The sequence below is a fragment of the Fukomys damarensis genome, unplaced genomic scaffold (assembly GCF_012274545.1).
Source record: "Fukomys damarensis isolate Sample0158 unplaced genomic scaffold, DMR_v1.0_HiC HiC_scaffold_16, whole genome shotgun sequence".
NCBI classification, from domain to species: domain Eukaryota; kingdom Metazoa; phylum Chordata; class Mammalia; order Rodentia; family Bathyergidae; genus Fukomys; species Fukomys damarensis.
Genome location: NW_022900928.1, coordinates 33744217 through 33758388, shown reverse-complemented (window position 1 = coordinate 33758388; position 14172 = coordinate 33744217). Strand labels below are relative to the sequence as shown.

The 14172-nt window shown below is 35.3% G+C and overlaps 1 long non-coding RNA gene across 1 annotated transcript; it reads left to right on the top strand.

The window, feature by feature from the left end:
- Window positions 1–934: 934 nt before the first annotated feature.
- LOC104871563 lies at window positions 935–6077 on the top strand. Its single transcript, XR_782902.1, has 4 exons — window positions 935–1001; window positions 1968–2009; window positions 3262–3325; window positions 6011–6077. It is a non-coding gene; the product is annotated as an uncharacterized LOC104871563 (long non-coding RNA).
- The last annotated feature ends 8095 nt before the right edge of the window (window positions 6078–14172 follow it).

Here is a 14172-nt window from a genome sequence, read left to right as displayed (position 1 = left end):
ATCATGTTATTATGGGCTACTTATTTTGCATGTTCAAATATGATCTTTCAGTAGATTAAAACCCCTCCTTTTGGTCATGTTTCACATGCCACAAAATTAATGTTATACAGTAAATGTTAAAAAAAAAAGAGGCTGTAAAGACAGAAGAAAGAACATGCAGATGCTGTTGAAAATTGAGAAATGATCTGAAACAGAAAACGAAAAAAAAAAAAAGGTGTAAAAGGTAAAATGAACAGTTCACCCCCTAGGGAAATGCCTAGTACAATATAAATCCCAGTTGTGAATATTCTTCTCTCACTTCTTGGCTTATGATTTCAATAAGCTCCCTTCTCTTCTCCCTCACAACCCTCCCCCCAAATGCTTTAATTCTTGCACAAGTCTGTCTTTCCATCAGTAAGCCAGATACCTTAGGAGCTACATTTGCCGGCTCCCAAGTAACTGAGCTCCATCAGCATCAGAGCCTTGCTGTCCTGAGAACGGGGTTTGTGTTAGGACCTCCAGAAAAGAGTTTACAGACAATTTTGACTAGAATTAGGTTTCAGGGCTGGGGATTTAGCTCAGTAGCACCATGCCTGCCTCGCAAAAGCAAGTGAGTTTGATTGCTGGTACCAAAAGAATTAGGGTTCAGTTGATCATAATAATGATGAAAATGAAATAGTGACTATTTTCCAGGTATTCTATTAGCTTCCAGGATTTTGAAAATAGATTTTGAGATGGATGCCTTCCTCCAAGGTACAGCATTCAAAGAGATATTAACAATGGAAGATGCTGAGGGCAGTAATCACATTGCAACACAGAGACAGAAGTAGCTACATTAGGGAGAACAAAACAGTTCACAGATGATGTGATAATAGAAAATTCTAGAATGGCAACTAGTGTTTACACAGTAATAAAGCATAAAGTTGGGCAATTTAAGGAAAGGAAACAGGATGAACAAAGGCAGGGTGATAGGAACAAATCTCAACATGTTTGTTCCTGACATGAGCTGAATGTAGGAAACTGTAAGATACTTTTTGCTGAGATTTTTATCTTAAAAAAACAAATAAAGCAATCATAACAACAGCAAACTATAATTTTCAATTAGATATCATATAATCTTTATACTAAAATATCAATAAATCCTTCAAATAATAGCTTTCAAAGTTATTTATTGGTTGACTAGTCTACCAAAAACTTAGCTAATCAACGAATATTTACTGGTGAATAAAGTACACATAGTACCTATATTTAAAAAAAAAAGTTATTTCCTATAAGGGAGAAAGAAACATTAAATGATGACAAAAATCAAATATTAATATAAGGTTTCTCATATGATGTGATTTGATAATGTCTAATATAGTGAATGAAATGTTATCTTTCAACATTGTACTTATTTTAGGGATTGATAATAAAGACCAAAAGTAAATTTGACCCAGAAAAAGATGTATTCATAAAACACAGGATATAAAATAAAGATAGAGACTGTTGAGTATTTAATTTCAAAATGAAAAGCAAGCCTACTTTGGCAGCAGGTTTAAAGCTTTGTTTTTGACCAAAATCATAAACAGAATTAAGAATGTTAATGCTATTAATTTTTGTATTAGCCTAGAGACTTCATTAAAATGAGAGTCCAAAATTCTGGTGTCGTATTTCTACTCTGTTTTATGGATATGTGCAATATAATAACATTTTCTCTTAAGTCTTATGTTTTAAGGAGATAAATAAACTAAAATATTCACTATTTTAAATGGAGTCAGGACCTAAAAACTATGACTGTATAGTAATATTTAATTTTTTAAAAATTCATGTGTACTGAATATTTGTGTCCTCCCCTCTTCTAAATTCATAGACTGAAATCCTAACCAAGTTGATTATATCAGGAGGTAGGGCTTTTGTGAGGTAACCAGGCCATAAATGTAGAGCCCTCATAAAGGAGAGTAGTGCCCTTAAAAAAGAGACCCTGAGAGATTTTTCTCCCTGTTTGCCAGGTGAGGAACCAAGGAAGAAGATGGTCATCTATGAATCAGAAAGTGAGTCCCTACCAGACACCATATGGCTGTGCCTCCCCCACCTCTAGGGCTATGAGAAATAAGTTTTAGTTTAAGTCACGCTTTATAGGTATTTTTGTGTTAGCGCAACCTGAATATAGGATGACAGGTTTCAAATCTAGAAGTGGCACAGAATTATTGCAAAAGCTAGAACAGATGTACAGTGTACTGAATTTACCTTTTCCTAGTTACTTGCTATACCCCTGACCAATGTAACATCTCTAAGCCTTACTTTGCTAATCTTTATTAGAGATAAATATTCAATCTGTTTTATATAATTATTATGAAGATTAAAATCCATAACGTGAAATGTTCAGAATAATCCCCGTCATTTGATATACCCCAATAATTGTTGCCTAGTATTCCTGATGTCTGCCAATTCTGAAGACCCAGTATGCTTTCTAAATCTTGTAACTGTCACATTCTCTTGCTCTCATTTGGGCATCTTCTCTTCTCCCTCTCTAATCCTGTAATTATGGTAGAACCATCAAGCAAAACTTCCATACTCCAGACTGCAAGATTGGACATCTAACCAAAGCCTTTAAAATTCAACTATTCCAACACATTGGCCAGTGATTCAGGTCAAGTGAACCAGCAGGCCCATAGAATTCTTGATGTTTTGCATGCTCATCAGCTGGAGCATTCATTGTTCTCAGAGGATAGTCCTGTGGGTTCAGGGCTCTGGTGTCTATGCCTACCACCACTTGAGTGGGCTTGGGTAAATTAAGCCAACTCCTAAACATAAGTGAAGGTGGCAGATGGAAAGCCTGAGCATGGTTAAAAAAGCTCCAAACCCAATCTTTTCAAGCCCCACAGTTGCCCTGACTCCTGCAGTACTCCCTTCCTTTGAGGCAGTATCTCCAGGACTCTACCAGGAAATCTCTTGTGCTGCTTAAATTGATTGGGATTTTTTTTTCATTGCAATGAAAAGTGACTAAGACTATTACTGTTGTCATTGTGAACAATGGTGAGTAACCACGAAGAAGGGTACTTAGGACTAGTAATTTCACAGTGAATTTTTTGAATGCATGGAGTGAATATGTGAATTTTTCTGATTAGTGATTCTAAAGATGTTCCCTGAATTACTATGTGATTATGATGAATGCTATAAAGAAACTATATTCAGAATTGAATAAAACAGAGGGTCAAAAATCTATGAAAGGATGTAGCATGGAAAAAATGGGAGTTTCAAGTGCAGATGACTAAAATTCATCTCACATTTTTTCTACTTAAGCTTGAGCAGCTGTTGTTACTAGCTTCAATTTCCCTGAGATCAGTTGTTCCAACCATAAAATAAAGTAAGTATTCTCACACGTTAAGTACTAACATAAACATTTAGTATCCTTTTACCTTCCCCAACTCTTGAGATTTTAGGCTCTTTGATTATACAATTCTTTTCATAGTATAAATATACTTCACATGAAGCACAGCACTAGTGCTGCAAAGCCGCAGTGTTTAAAACAATGAAGTTATTTCAAAAGACTGCATGCTAAGCTCCAATCATACTTTTGTTTCTTTCAAAAGTCCCTAGAGAAAATTTAATTTGATGTGTCATATTTTAAAAGTTTATTCCAAATACTCTAACTGCGTTCTGTGAATAGACTGCGATTTCAAGTGTGCACACTCTTTCAGCAAAACAGTAATAACTAGCTTGGCACCCTTTAATTACTGACTGACCAATGGCCTTTTCTGTTAATGACTCATTGCCCCATGAGTCATTCTTATTCCAATTTTCAAATGTATTCTGGTGACAACAGTTTTCCTTTGCATATTTTAATATCTCTAAATGAAAGCTTTAGCGCTGCCAGTAATCAAAATAGTAGGGGGTGGATCCAGAATGACTGCAGCCTTTGCCTCCTTTTGAGTGCTTATCTTTCCTGATAATCTAGGGTATTATTTCCCATAGACAGCATCGTGTTTCTGAGACATATTAGAAACTGTCTTTAACAATCATTTTCCATTACCAAGGGAGTTTGGGATAATGAAATGTGTAGTCACTTTCAATTTATGTCAAATTTTCTGATGCATTTGTACCACCAACATTTTATCAGCTTGTCAGTGGAACAAATGAAGTTGCAAACTGCATCGACTTTTTTTCATGAAATCTTTGAAACTGTTTATTTTTAATATGACTGCTCTTCTCTCCTTTTTATTTCTGTAGTATAGCAGGCTTGATTTTCCACTTTCAGTTTTGTTTTGGTTTTTTTTTTTCTTACTGAGCATGGCAGTTAGGCATAACAATCAGGCCTTGAAGGTTTTGAACGAAAGGATTCATGCTTACAGGGCATATTAAAGCTGAATGCAGATTGAAGCAATAAGCACGAAGCAATTTGATGAACTACCTGTAGGCAGGGGTGCAAAATTTCTGACACTCCAGGAAAGCTATTATGTGCCTGTTATGTTCAATAGCCTGGTTGGCCTAAAAGGTTACAAGTGATGTATGTTTTCATTATCTCCTATGGGCCTGATGCTGCAGAAGACCCCAGATGACTTATTCTGGCTGCAATTCTCTTCATTTGCAGTATGGCAAGGTCTGTCAGACCAAGCCAATATGTCTGTGAGGGTCAGTTTGCTTTGAGGGATATTGTTCCGTGATCTCTGTAATATTCTTCTGCCTGAAAATCTGCAAGGAGTTACCACCTGGAGAGTAACTGAACACTTCAAAAACACATTTTCGATTTCCTAGGTATCTGTTATCACTGTGAAAGCAATAACAACAGCACAAAATCTTCAACAAAATTAGTTGTCCTTTGCTGAACATATATTATGTACCGAGCTTGCCTTAACATACATTATTTCATATTTTCTTTATCATATCCTAGCAAGCCACATACCATGATTCCTATATTTTACCTTTAAAAGGAAACGGTAAGAAATTAACAAATTTATCCTAAGCCAGATTCCTAGTATATATGGAAGACACGGTAAAGCCCAGGTCTGGCCGATTTTAGGAAAATACTAGTAACTGTAAATCATCTTTAGTTCAACATGGAGAAAAACAGGGTCTAGTTGATAAAAAAAATAAGGCCATAATATATTAATAATTTTCATTAAAGTATTTATATATTTAAAAGGCACAAGAAGCACCGTACTCAGTACTATCTCTGAAGAAATAATTAAATATACAAATGGGGGGACAGAATATCTACAGAGAAGAGGTAACCTGGGAAAGGAAGTACAACATTATAACTCATGGACGAGTTTAAGCAAAGCTCAGCCTGATCCTTCAAAGAGCACAGTGTTCTGAGGCAATAGTAAAATAATCAAGGTGAGGGGCCGAAGAAAAGAGGCACTCCGACCCCCAAGCCTGTGTGCATAAGCTTAAGAAAAAAAGTGAAGGTGTAGAAATACCAGGCTGCTTTTGGTCAGAAGAAGATGAATCAAGGGAGTTAGGGAGGGAGAAAGGACTTTTACAGCTTCATTTATAATTAAGTATCCAGGACATGAAGCTATAGTGAATTTATGAGAGTTATTTTTTAAACTGAGTTTATTGATAGTTTTTAAGTATACAGTACAGTTACATGCATCATTGGGATCTTGGACCTTTACATGACAGGTCTTGGTTCTCATTTTTTCCCCATTCCCCTGTCCTCCCTTTATCCCCCTACATCCTCTCCTATTTTCAAAGACTTTATTTCCATTTTTTACTTTTCTCAAATTTTTCTTTTCCCTTATTTTCTTTCCCCTACCCTTCCCACTTCCCCTACTCCTTTAGCCCCTTTCTTCCTATTTCACATTATCAGTTATACAACTTGTTTTTGAAAATTAAACTGATGATTATACCTGTCTTACATAACACCTGGGGCTATTATAACTTTGACAATCATTGTAGAGATGACAGCAGTTGTTAGGACATGCAACTTGACTGTCCTACTTGTGAGCAACTCCTGTTGTTTTGAAATGTTAAGAATTTTTTCCAAAAATGGATAAATTAAAAGATAAAAAGCTATATTTATGTTATTGTTTTTTTCTTATTTTTCTAGCATTTCTTCATATCATCATTCATGAAATATTCCATGTGCTGTAGAAATGAGGCAAAGGAGACCCCTGTATCTGATTCAGAATATTTAAATAAAAGCCCTCTCCAGAGGTGAAGTAATAAAGTCAATTGTCTGAGTTCTCCAATGCAAATATCGTGGTAATTAATAAGTAGTTAGAATATCCTTAACCCTGATTCAATAACTAATTTGGTGTTCTTTTGTGAAAGCAAGGGTTCCTTCATTCAAAATAACCTACCATGATCTATGTTAAAAGGGTGATCTATTGCCATGGATTTTATCCCATCATTTTTTCGTGAAATGCTATGCATTTGTTTTAGAATGATGATTGCACTTTCATTATCTAAGCTATCGTTTTGCTTTGTCAATTCGCACATTCTAAAAACAGAGATTCTTCTGAAATGCTGATAAGGGTGATTCACTAACTCATGCCCTTTATAAACCTCAGAGGATCCTTAGTACTTGGTTTAGCATGCAGAGGACTTATATAAGGAGGCAAATAAATTTGGGAAAAATATATAAAAATATACATATATATATATTTATTTATTTGGGAAAAGAATATACGTGAGGCATGCCAGGGTCTACCCACTCAAGGCTTGTGATTATTTAAGTCTCATTATTTGTTTAATCACAGAACAATCAATACACACCCCCTTTGATTTCATTAAACAGCTTTATTGAGGTATAATTGACACAAGATAAACAGCACATGTTTAAAGTATGTGATTTGTTAGCTTTGACAAATGTACATATTCATGAAAATGTGACCATGTTGGAGAAAATTAACACATCCAATCTCCACAAATATTCCATTTCCCTTTGTATTATCCTCTTCCCATCTCCTCTCTGCAATTCCTAGTTTATGTATGGCATATATTTCTGTTTTCCATACTTCTTTATGCATGGAATTATATATTATGTTACATTACATTATATATTATGTTGTCTGACTTATTTTACTCTGCATAATTATCTGTAGATAATTGTCTAATTCAGCATGCAATCATGTATTTCTTTTTATTTCTGTAGGATAGTGCATTATTTGAGCTTATGACCTTCTTACTGGTAAACTTAAGTCCCTTACTTTTTAATTACCTTTTAAAACCTTTCTTTCACATTCCTGACATTAATAAGTCCTTTCTAAAAAATTATTCATTCCTAAATTCCCCACTGTCTCAAGAAAAGAAAAGAAAGCACCCTGGATATTTATGAACATCATGACAATACCATTCGTACTGTACACATGATGCGCAGCGAAGGTGTTGGGCCTGGGATTTAGCTCAGTGGTTCTGCTGCCTGCCTCACAAGTGCAAGGGCTGGAGTTCAATCCCCAGCACCAAAAAAAAAAAAAAAAAAAAAAAAAGTGTTGTGTTTTGAGTAGTATTATAAGCTGCACAAAACATCATTTAGGTACCATTTTTCTCTATATTTTATTATAATTATTTTACCAAGAAATGTATGCGTCATGAAGCTGTGATTTAAAGTAAACATGAATGTAATGGATCATGTAATTAATAGACATACTTTAGAGTCCACTGTGTCAGGCATAGGAATATGAGTAAGAGATCCAAAAGTAAGAAAGACATTCTTGTTCTCTCATGTTCCAGAGTGCATTTGTTATGGAGACAATGCCAAATTTAAACTTTGCTGTCCCTTAGATGTATGTGCCCTGCCAAAGCCCTGGACTTAGTGATGTGTTTATATGGTTTTCTATTTTATGTCATTTGTGAAACTGATATTATCTTGAATGTAATGGATCAGTACCTGTGTCCCTTTATACCCCAGCTTTCTTGTCACACATTTTTTCCGCCTGGGAAGACTGACTGGAGATATCAGAAAAAGTTTGGTAATCTAAGTAGAAGTTGGAGATTGAGTTTAGGGGGAGAGAGAGGAAATATGTACACAAATACATACATATGTATATCCATTTTGGGATTTAATTCTTATATACAAAGATACAGTTTGGATTTAGTGATATAGAAGCATGCAGTTGACAGTAACTTCTGTGCATATTAACTTAGACTAGCCACCACAGGATAGAAATGTTATCTACAAATCCAGCTATCCTCAATAAACTCACTGAGTTCCATAGTCAGAATGCTACTGATATGGGGTCCCATGAGACTTCTTTCTATGTCTTTGGAGTCCTGAAAAAAGCACTGGACATGATATATGAAAAAGGCAGCAAAGGTGTACATTTATTGAGAGAAAAAGCAATAGACTCTACAGAACGAGCATGGGCCAGTGAGAAGTCTCACAGTATGCTGAGCATGAAGGGAAAGAGGTCTTCAGTATCTAAAATTTCCAAGTTATCTTTCCTTCATTCCAATGAGACATTGGAACATCAGTACTATCAAAAATTCAATCAATATAATTACAATCAACATTTTTAATTGATTGTGCCAACAAGAAAATGAAGAATTGAAAATAGCATGTTTTGACTGGCCGTGAGAATACAACTAGATTCAAATGAAGGAATGAACATAGCACTTTTCTGACTGGGCTTGCAAACAGCACTGGAATCAAATGAAAAAGTGAGAATATTGCTTTCTAGCTGTGTATAAAGCTCACAGAATATTACATTATTTGGGGTTCTTGGTTTCGCACATGAACTCTTTTTAGAAGACATTTTGCTGAACCTGTCATCCATGGGATTTTAGTACCTTTGACACATTGTTCCCAGTTGGTTGCCTGGCTTACCGGAGCCCTAATTTCCTACCTCAAAAGAATCAAGTACAAAAAGTAGTACACACTGTAATTCTGACCATTGGTGCTTGACCCTGGAACAACATGGATGCTGGAGGGAAAACTAGGTTTGAAATAGTCAGGCCCTATAATTTGTGGAAATTTCAATTTTGTAGAAAAGTTTAAGAATAGAGAGGAATGTTAGAAAATTAAGTATTAACACTAAAATTTCATCTTACTGTTGTAGGGGGATATTTCTAATATTTGTCAACTTTTTAAATTTCTGCTTTCATTTGATTTCTAATTCTTTTTTTTTCTTTTTATTGAGTTTATTGGTACATTTTAGGTATACAGTACAATTACATTTATTATGGGGATCTTGTACCTTTACATGACAGGTCTTTGTTCTCATTTTTTACCCTTGTGCCTGCCCTCCCTTCACCCCCTCCTCCCTTCCCCATTTACAAACACTTTATTTCCATTTTTTCATTTTCTCATATTTTTTTCTTTTCCCTTATTCCCTTTCCCCTACCCTTCCCACTTTCCCTATGACTTTAGCCCTTTTCTACCTATTTCACATTGTTAATCATCTCATTAGGATCTTGTGCATTGTAATAGTTTTTCACACCAGAGAAACTATTCAGTATTTACACATGTGTGACTTATTTATTTCACTTAGGAGTATATCCTCAAAATGTATCCATTTTCCTATGAATGACTCTAACTTCTCATTCTTTATGGCTGAGTAGTATTCCATTTTATAGAAAAAAACACATCTTCTTTATCAAGTTTCCAACTGATGTGCAAATGGGCTGTTCCCAAGTTTTATCTATTACAAACTGTGCTGCTATAAACATAGGTGCACATATATCACTGTGATATGATTCTCTTGGAAAGATACCCAACAGGGTGATGGCTGGGTCAAATGGAACCTCTAGTCCCAACTCTTTGAGGTATCTCCGTATTGATTTCTATAGTGGTTGCACCAGTCTGCACTCCCACCAACAATGGAGAAGGGTTCCTTTCTCCCCCCAACCCCGTCAACACTTGTTATTGTGTGATTTCTTGATAGCAGCCATTCTTTGTGAGGTGAGGTGGAATCTCAGTGTTGTTTTCATCTGCATGTCTCAAATGACCAGTGATGTGGAACATTTTTTCATATATTTACTTTCAGCTTTTACTTCTTTGAGAAATGTCTGTTCATTTCAGATGCCCAGTTTTGAATTGGGTCTTTATATCTGGGGGGGGGTTGTTTTGAGTTCTTTATATATTCAAGATAAATAGTCCTTTGTCTGAAGAACAGCTGGTAAAAACTTTTCCCCACATTGTAGGTTGTCTCTTAGTTCTGTTGATGGTTTCTTTTGCAGTGCAGAAGCTTTTTAATAAGATAGCAGTTGTTGATTCTTTGTTCTATTTCCCGTGTTACTGGGGATTTGTTCATAAAGTCTTTTCCTATGCCAATGTCTTCAAGAGTTCTGCCTAACTTATTTCCCAGAAGATTTATTGTCTCTTTTTTTAATATTTAGATCTTTAATCCAGTTGGATTTTAGTTTAGTGCATGGTGAAAGATAAGGATCTAGTTTTAACCTTTGGCAGGTTCAAATCCAGTTTTTCCAACACCATTTATTAACGAGGCTATCCTTCCTCCAGTGGGGATGGTCAGCTCCTTTGTCAAAGATGGAGTAGCTGAGTACATCTGGAGTTGCTTTTGTGTCTTCCAGTCTGTTCCACTGATCCTCAGGTCTGTTTCTTTGCCAGTACCATGCTGTTGTAATCACAGTGGCTTTGTAGTATAGTTTCAAATTGGGAATTGTTATACCTGCTGGCATGTGTCTGTTGCCTAGGATGGCTTTTGCTGTTCTAGGATTGTTATGGTTCCAAATGAATTTTTGGATTCTTTTTTCTAGTTCTGTGGAATATAGTGTTGGAATTTCGATTGGCATTGCATTGAATCTGTATATCAGTTTTGGTAGTATGGCTATTTTCACTATGTTGATTCTTCCTACCCAGAAGCAGGGGATAGCTTTCCATTTTCTTATATCCTCTTCTATCTCTTTTTTCAGAGTGCTATAATTTTCAGTGTAGAGGTCTTTTGCTTCTTTGGTAGGTTAATTCCTAGATACTTCTAGCAAACAGAATACAGAGGATCATCAAAAAGATCATACATCTTGACCAAGTTGAATTTATTCCAGGGATGGAAGGATGGTTCAACATACGTAAGTCAATAAATGTAATACACTATATTAACAAAGTCAAAAACAAAAACCAAATGATCCTCTTGAGAGATGCAGAAAAAGCATTTAACAAAATTCAACACCCATTCATGATAAAAACCCTGCAAAAAATTGCAATAGATTTTTCTGTATCTCAACTTAATAAAGGCTAATAAACTTAATGAAGAAATGTAGAGGTTCACAGGGCAGGGATGTAATTTTCATTTGACAAATTGGAGATGGTATCTTAGAGGAAGTGGTGGAAAAGTTGAGGTGTGATGGGGTGAGTATGTGTTGGTCAAGGAAAGATACATAGGATTATATGTTTCTACATATGGGCGAGGAGTGCAGGGAAAGATGGGGTGTACAGGACAGCAAGCACCCATAGAAGTAAAGATTTTTAGGAGAGGTAGATAGAGTGGCACAAAATCAGACTTGCAAATATTTTACAAAGTAATTCCTAAGAAACGTGATTAAACAATGTCAAAACGTTAAGTGTAGAAACTCTATTTGATTGCAATCACTTATTGCTTAACAACATGGATACATTCTGAGTATTGTGTCCTTAGGTAATTTCATCCATCCCTATGCAAACATCAGAGTGAATTTACAGAAATTATCACTGCTCTGCTATCAGTAGACCATATCATCTTATGGGACCACTGTCATGTGTGGCCAGTCATGGAGTGTAATGGTATTGTACTGTGCACAACTATAGTTGTGTTCCAAAACTGTCTCTTTCCTCGAATAAGAAGTTCTGAATTGTTTACTGGTTCTCAAAGTGTATTTAAAACACCAGGGCCTTTGGAGAAGGAAGTCTCCTTGCTACTCTTCCCATGATTCTATTCTATATACCAAAACAACCTAGACCACTTGTAGTTCTCCCTATACTGTACCACTATAAACTTAATCAAAATTCACTATACTGAGATAGTCACGACATAGGCAGAAGTGTACTTTTATTAATATACATTTATTATCTTTTCTGTGAGGTTAACATATCATTTCAATCCTTTAAACTTTGGTTCCTGGTGTTTAAAATAGAGATTAAAAACAACATTCCTTTGTAGGATGCTTGAAAATATAAGGATATAATACGAGGATCAAATATAGAAATGTCCATCATAAAATAGATGTTCAATAAATTTCATGAGAATATGCATTTAAAAATCATACATTGTTCCTTAGTTCCTTTCTCTTATTCTTGGTGGCATGATCTCAGAGGATCTTCTTCCTAAATATGGAAAATCTCTTAATTAATATACTTAATAAAAGTTGAATAAAGCCTGGAATTCCAAGAAGAGAGTGATTTTACAGGTCACTAAAGCTTATTTTATATTCATTCTGAGCTACTCCAGTATTTATCTAATATTCAGAGATGATCCACCTCTTTGTAAAATGACTAGGATCATGACTTCTATAGGTACTATTCAAGTGCAGCATCATCCTGGATGCAGTTTTGAAAAAAATTAATTGTACGTGAATCTTGCATGTCCCCTTGGTCTTCATATCCATCTTTCATGGCCAAATGTGACTTCTTGGAAAGCCCAATTTTTTTTTATTTTTAAAGGGGAGGGGAGGAGGGGGTGAAGGGAGGGCAGGGGTAAGGGGAAAAATGAGAATCAAGACTTGTCACGTAGAGGTACAAGATCCCAACAATGAATGTAACTGTACTGTATCCCTAAAATGTACCAATAAACTCAATTAAAGCTGAAAAAAAATTAAAAAAAAAAAGATGTGGCAACAATAAGCCTAGTTTGGGGAGTATGGAGCCAGGGATGTTGTTTGAGACAAAAATGCCTGGCGATCCCCTTCCAATAGTCCTGCTAATTACCTTGTTCTTTCTAGAGATATTTCCCTGACCTTACTGTCAAGTTTCATTTTATATTCCCTTAGTGCCCTGTGTCATCTCACTCATTGCTACTGTTGTCTTTGCTGTATGTGGAACGTGTGTGTGTCTCTATTAAATCAGTTCTGAGACAAAGGTACCAAATTGGACTTAAAGGTGTATCAGCCAGGGATTAAGCTTAGTGGTTCTGCTCTTTGCCTCGTAAGTGCAAGGTCCTGAGTTTGATCCTTGGTACAAAAACAAAACAAAGCAAAAAACAAAAAATAAGTCCTCTGGACTTCCAGTAGTTCCTAGCACATAATAGGTGTACAATAAATACAATAATGAAGGAATGATTAGACTCACATAGAATCGAATGCTACAACCAGAAGCCTTTTGGGATAGTTATAGGATATTATTTGAATTTTTAAACTGAGGAAAAAGGAAACTCTTTAATGAACAAAATTGAGGGATAAATGAATACAAAAGCAAAAATTATTTTAAATCCTTGTGCTATTTTAAAAACAAAAATTGCCATGCATAATATAGTTTGCTCATAAAATTTTAGCATCTGGTTCGCTAAATTGAAAAACAGAGTTTATAGAAACAAGTAAATATTTACAAATTGAATTTATTTTGAGATATTTTCCATCTTCGATATAAATTTATCCCTACGCTGCTGACGTTTATAAAAGGAACACTTTGTGTCATTTGCTGGGTGATGAGATGCAGGAAGAAACGACGTTAGAAAACAATTCCCCGGTGCAATAGAAAGGATGATGTCATTAGTGACAGTCACCTAAAGGGAGGGAAGAACAGAGGAAGCAGATTTATGTTCATTGCGCTCTTATCATAAGCCAGTACTTGGTTTGGAGACATTGTATGGATTAATTCAATTCAGTTTTGCAACAATAATTTGGGGATGATTATTATTTTTAATTTACAAATAAAATAATGCGAAATTAAGCATTCCTTAAAATTATGAGTAAGGGAAGTGAGAGCCTCTTCCCAACCTTGTTGCTCATGCTCCTGGCCTCTTTATGAATCAGGAGTCAAAAGAAGTTCTCGTTTCTAAATCGAGAATTCAGCAACAGCCATATCCTGGAGTCCTTTTTATTTTATGAAAGACAAGCCCTCCATACGTGAAAAGTATTTTTCATCTCTTTCTTTTAGCATCTAGACCAAGTACTGTTCAATAAAGTGACCCACACATGTGCAATTACATTTTCTGGGAGTTACACTTTTAAAGAGTAAAAAGAAAAGGGTAAAATTAATTAAAAACATGCAGATTTATGAAGGTTCCAAAAATATACCCACCATGTTGTTATTTCAACATGTAAACAAAACTTATTACTGTACATTCTTTTATACAAGCTAAATTTTGGAAATCAGATGTACATTTTGCATATGCACATCTT